At 35.0% G+C, this 5,883-nt stretch overlaps 1 non-coding gene across 1 annotated transcript; it reads right to left on the bottom strand.

The window, feature by feature from the left end:
• Window positions 1-2,536: 2,536 nt before the first annotated feature.
• Trnas-aga (transfer RNA serine (anticodon AGA)) lies at window positions 2,537-2,618 on the bottom strand. Its single transcript has one exon. It is a non-coding gene; the product is annotated as a tRNA-Ser (tRNA).
• Between the last annotated feature and the right edge of the window lie 3,265 nt (window positions 2,619-5,883).

The raw sequence follows: 5,883 nt of genomic DNA, 5'->3' as shown, positions 1-5,883 counted from the left end.
CATGTGCGGAGTGATATATAGATGAGATTGGCAAATACATGTATGCAAGAGTAGTTTTGTTGGTTATAACACTAAACGGACGATGCTGTTTTAGACGTGAGAATGTGGTGGAAGTGAAAGTGTAAACACACATGGAACATTATCCATATTTATATAATTGGCTGCAGTAGTTTATTTTTAAGTTGATTCGATCTTTTTAAGGTGGAAGAGAACTCTGTAAAAAAAACTGCAAATACTAGTTTTTCCGATTACATTATCTTATTTTACATTATGTAATAACTCTGAACTCGTTGGTGGGTAACTCACAACTGACTTGATTCATATATTCACACAGATATAAACCTCAATACAAATAACTCATGACTGCATGCTTTAACAAGACAATACGAGTTGTGTCCCTTACATTACAATACATGACACATTATACCAATACAGTGCACGCATCTTCAATAAAATTGCGACCAATTGTCCGTTTTTAGCATAGGTGCTTGCACCTATGCTTATGGTATATACCACATTTCAAAAATCCACATACATCGGTTGTCCATTATGAAGCCTTACCTGATCAAAAATCAGACGAAATATCTATTTAATTTAGCATATGGTAATTCTTACAATTTTTTTGGGGGAAACGTTTTTCTAACGTTTTCTTCCAAGAATATTGCTGACACCGCTTTTAGTGAATTTTTCTAAGACCGTTTTATGTCAAAAAATCTTCTTATAACCTAAAACAAATTTCGTTCGTAAAACAATTCTGTTCTTGTTGATAGTGACCTCACACCTAATTTATATGGGATGCCAATTTCTATTTCCTTCGTTTACTGTTCTGTGAGAGGTCAAATGTTTACATAACTGAATTAATAAGGCCCTGGTTAAAGTATATGTAACATTTCATCGGTTAATTATAAATAGAAATTAAAACATATTCTCAGCAGGAAGTGGGGCATAAAGCACTTTTATTCTTTGAAAATGTGTAAAAAATGGCGGAGTACGATGAATGTTTTCTGATTTATGACATGGATTCTGACGTGCCTTTCTATGGATTTGATGAAGTAGAGTTTAAAAGTAATAGAGATGTGTTAATTGAAGTTAAAATGATTTACTTTGAGCCAGAAATTTACGTTACGAGTAGAGTTAACGGTTTAAATGTGGCATCGGATTTAATGGATTCGCGCGAATTCTGGACGAGTGCTGTGTCTGTAAAATATTAAATGGAAAGCTGTAAATGTATCAAGTCGGAAAAGAAAACGGATGGTTGCATAATGGTATGCGTGAAATAATGTAATTCTACGTATTTATTTTCATAGTTATGTCATTTTGTAACCATTCACATTCGTCACTATTTGGAATTCCCGTTTCTAAAAATAGAGCATTTTGTTAACAAGGGGGGCGACTCGTGATGTCAGCAATCGTTAAGGCTACAATATACTAAATAATCGAGTCATGAAGGGCTGTACTTTCTAAACAAATCATCATATTTTCCTCGAAGGCATGTTATACACTTTGTTCTGGTTTTATCGTTTGGAGATATTGATAGGGTAAGCATAGGTGTTCACTACTTAATCCCTGAAATAGGATAAAGTTGGAGATAAAAGTAAAAAATGGCACTGCAAAAGGTTACAATCCACTAGAAAACGGCCGAAAAAGGCGCAAAAACAGTCGATTTTGATTTGAGTCGAATTTGTTTTTGGTTTGAACATGACAAATCTTTTTTATTGCTTAAATCGATTCAGCTAAGAATGCCCGTCAAGAAAAGGTATGGTTATGGGGGTCTCTATGTGCAAAATGTTGTATTTATTTTCGCTCAAAGTTGTCGCTTTTACATCGAAACATATAAGGAAACTATTTAGTATATTTTGACCTAAACATTTACTTCAGCAGCAACTTCCCTGTATCTTGCAACTATGCTTTCAGCGCCATCGGCGCTCTCGTTTCCGGTTTGTTGCACGAATTTAATTTTGTCATTTGCAGTTGTTATGTTATATTTGAAATTAGTCGTCGTATTTTATGTACAAACGTACATTTTACACAACTGTACTTGCCGCATGAAAATAAGGAGACGGCTAATATAATTGATATAAATCCGTAACCTTTTTTAAAATGTCAATCTTAGTTTCAAGCTTTTTATTTATCATGTAATGAAAAAACACATGTTTACAATTGCTTTGGTAAGGGTTTGGAACATAAAACTGCTGTGGACTATCTATCCACTCGCTTATAACAAAACACACGAGAGAAAATGTATCCACACTTCTTTATGAGACAAACACATCATACACTGGATTATATAAAGGTTTAAGGTCCAGGTTTATACATAATTATAATCTGGGATTGATAGTCCCCGATCAGTGCGATATAAGTAGCCCGCTTGCACTCTGCGTTGTATGAAGCCACGTCGAATTGGCGTATTTCCCATACAGTTAAATACCCATTTGTACTCATTGGCAAGCATATAATTATTTTTTTTGCTCATATAAAATGTAATGGACCAACTGATTCCTAGATTCATATCAACCATTGTCCCCACAAAACTATGCGTTGTCGGCAGGATTCAAACCTGCGCGGGAAGATCCCAATAGATTTCTAGTCTATCGCCTTAACCACTCGGCCACGACAACTGTGCAAATAGTGTCACTCGACAAGGATATCTTCCAGACATGTAAATTATTTCTTCCGCATCTAGTTGTCCTTGTAAACAAACATTAACATATATCATTATGGCTTATGTGGTTTCTTAGTGTACCTCAACGATTAGTTGGCCCCTTTTACACATAACGAAGTTACAGATCGTTTATATATATATATATACATATATATATATATATATATATATATATATATATATATATATATATAATAAAAGTAAAAACACGTGTCTGGGATTTTAAATATATATTGATTTAGCCAACGCGTTTCGCATAGCTCATCAGGGCATAATACAATATATTACAACGTCAAAATGTCATGGAGATAACGTCATATCAATTATGACGTCATAACGTCAATAAATATTAAATGAAATTTAATTTGGGTTTAAATACATGTATAAAATGTTGTTCTTTTGCTAACCTAGCTGAAATATTGTTTGAAAATAGCTTATAAAATGGAAATATTTTAAATTTTGGTTCATTATGTGAACATTCATCTAAATGTTTACTTAAAGGCATCTGTCTTGTTGAGGGGTCTCGCATTTGTTGTTCATGGACAGATCGCCTATTTCTAAGTTTATCTGTGTGGTTATATTATTGAAGGGAATTCTTTTGATTTTAATGGCAAAATGTTCAAAATAAAAACTAATATGTCATGTGATATACAAAATGTGATTTATGTATTAGTATGCAATGGATGCAAACAATATTATATAGGCCAAACTGGCGATAAACTTAGAAATAGGCGATCTGTCCATGAACAACAAATGCGAGACCCCTCAACAAGACAGATGCCTTTAAGTAAACATTTAGATGAATGTTCACATAATGAACCAAAATTTAAAATATTTCCATTTTATAAGCTATTTTCAAACAATATTTCAGCTAGGTTAGCAAAAGAACAACATTTTATACATGTATTTAAACCCAAATTAAATTTCATTTAATATTTATTGACGTTATGACGTCATAATTGATATGACGTTATCTCCATGACATTTTGACGTTGTAATATATTGTATTATGCCCTGATGAGCTATGCGAAACGCGTTGGCTAAATCAATATATATTTAAAATCCCAGACACGTGTTTTTACTTTTATTATATAATATTCACAATCTGGATTATTACATTTTACTTATATAACTATATATATATATATATATATATATATATATATATATATATATATATATATATATATATATATATATATATATATATAATCATTATATGTGGCTTTGACCGTAAGTCTGCCATCCAACTCCCAAATCCAATTTGGCAAAATCCGAACGTGTATGTGTGTCTGTTCACAGGCACTCGGAATAAGCTACTACCCCCCCCCAGCTGCTACCCACCCCCTCCCAAACGCTCAAAATTGTCCATTAGTTATACAAAAAATAATATATAAGTAAAAAAAATAATTTTCGACGAACTTTTTGGGTTATGTTATTTTTATTACTAATAGACAATTTTGAGAGTTTTGGGGGAGGGGGTAGCAGCTGGGGGGGGGGGGGGGTAGTAGCTAATGCTGAGTGCCTGTGTGTCTGTTTGGACTAATGATGGTATGATCGAGACGCTTCTGCAACCATCGAAGCCTGTTAAGAACGTCGCAGCGGGGTTGGGTTGTGTTCCCCGATTTCGGCAGCATATGGAACGTTCCGGAACCCATTGGAAAGCATTCTGACAAGTTTCCACGTGTTTTATCTATCCCGAGCAGATTCTGCAACATGCGCGATGACAGTACAAGGCTCAAAGGTGTCTAGTGTAGAAGTTGTGTATGAACTTTATTCACTAGATTGTCGATTGGCATCTTCCTACCGAATCCCGCCGAGACATAAGCGAAGTGTTACAGAACTTCTATCCCGCAACCATCAATTTTAAAGCGGTGGTGTAGTGGATGAGGTGTCCGTCCGCCTAACGATCGGGATTTCGGGGTTCGCTCCCTACTCGGGGAGCGTTCTCATTATCTCCTCCATAGACACAAAGTACTGGTTCTTCCCAGAAAACGGACTCGATAATATCCCTCTGCCTATAATGCTCCAAGGGCGCTTGGCAGTATATATAGATAGATAGCATTCGGCGTCCAAATTTTGAACCATAAAAAATGGACTCTGCAGCGTTCCAAATTTTAACACTTAAAATGTTGATGCCGAATGTTTTAGTTTTTCAAAACAGGAAGTTCGTGATTTAAATAAGTCAGCATATGTTTGCTTTTTACTTTTTCATATACAATCATATATGAATTATTCGGAAAATTAAAATGTGTGTGTGTGTGTGGGGGGGGGGGATCCGAGGAGGGGGCAAGGATAATTATAAGTTTTTAGGCTTTATGTGTGTAAGTATTGTTTAACATTTAATGTAAATGGTAATGGGCGAAAAGTGCTGCAATATTTGATCTATCTCAGCATCAAGTACCGATGAGGCCACCATTCTTCATGTACACAAACAGGTTAATAACACAACGAATGCTGGTAGCCCGTGTCTCTGCAAACACCGCATTAGTTTTCCATGTGGCCAAGTCTCTTATTTATGAAGCCTTAGCTTGGGTAAGCTAATACTGAATAGGCCCCAGTCTATGTATTACTCAGAATTATGCAGTACCATCAAAACACTGATTAATATGCTAATGTGAAGAATATTTTATTCCAGAAACATTATAAGACACAAATACAACCCCAAAAAGCGTGTGAGCACGTTATTCATGTACTGTACACGCCAGAATTCAGACAGACATCATATGTACATGAAAGTAAATGTTCTGCTGATCACAACAGAAGTAGAATATTAAATGTTTCACTGTAATGGACTCTTTCCACCAACTGACTTATAATTAACATTTTCTCAATGAATCATGTACATAACACAAGTATTTATAAACCACACGCTCAACAAGTGAATGCCACGAAATGCATGTCAATCTCATCACGAACATTGATATAAAGAATCTGTATTTATCACCATAATGATAAAATGGGACAACAGATAAGCAACTTTCAGACTTAATGGTTCATGTTCATGAATGGATTGTTTCACAAATACATGTATATATTTCATGGTCATCAATCGTAACTGTCAGCCTTGTGTTTTCATATGGGCCTCGTTCTGCGAAAGCTGGGCTTAATGCATGTACATAACGTGTTGTCCAAGATTAGCCTGTGCAGTTCCCACAGGATACTGACATCACTCTCTGCCTTTAGGGCATGTTCTTTTAGCAAAGATTTCCTATAATGAA

Source organism: Dreissena polymorpha, chromosome 1 (assembly GCF_020536995.1).
Source record: "Dreissena polymorpha isolate Duluth1 chromosome 1, UMN_Dpol_1.0, whole genome shotgun sequence".
NCBI classification, from domain to species: domain Eukaryota; kingdom Metazoa; phylum Mollusca; class Bivalvia; order Myida; family Dreissenidae; genus Dreissena; species Dreissena polymorpha.
This window is presented reverse-complemented; position numbering and strand designations above follow the sequence as displayed.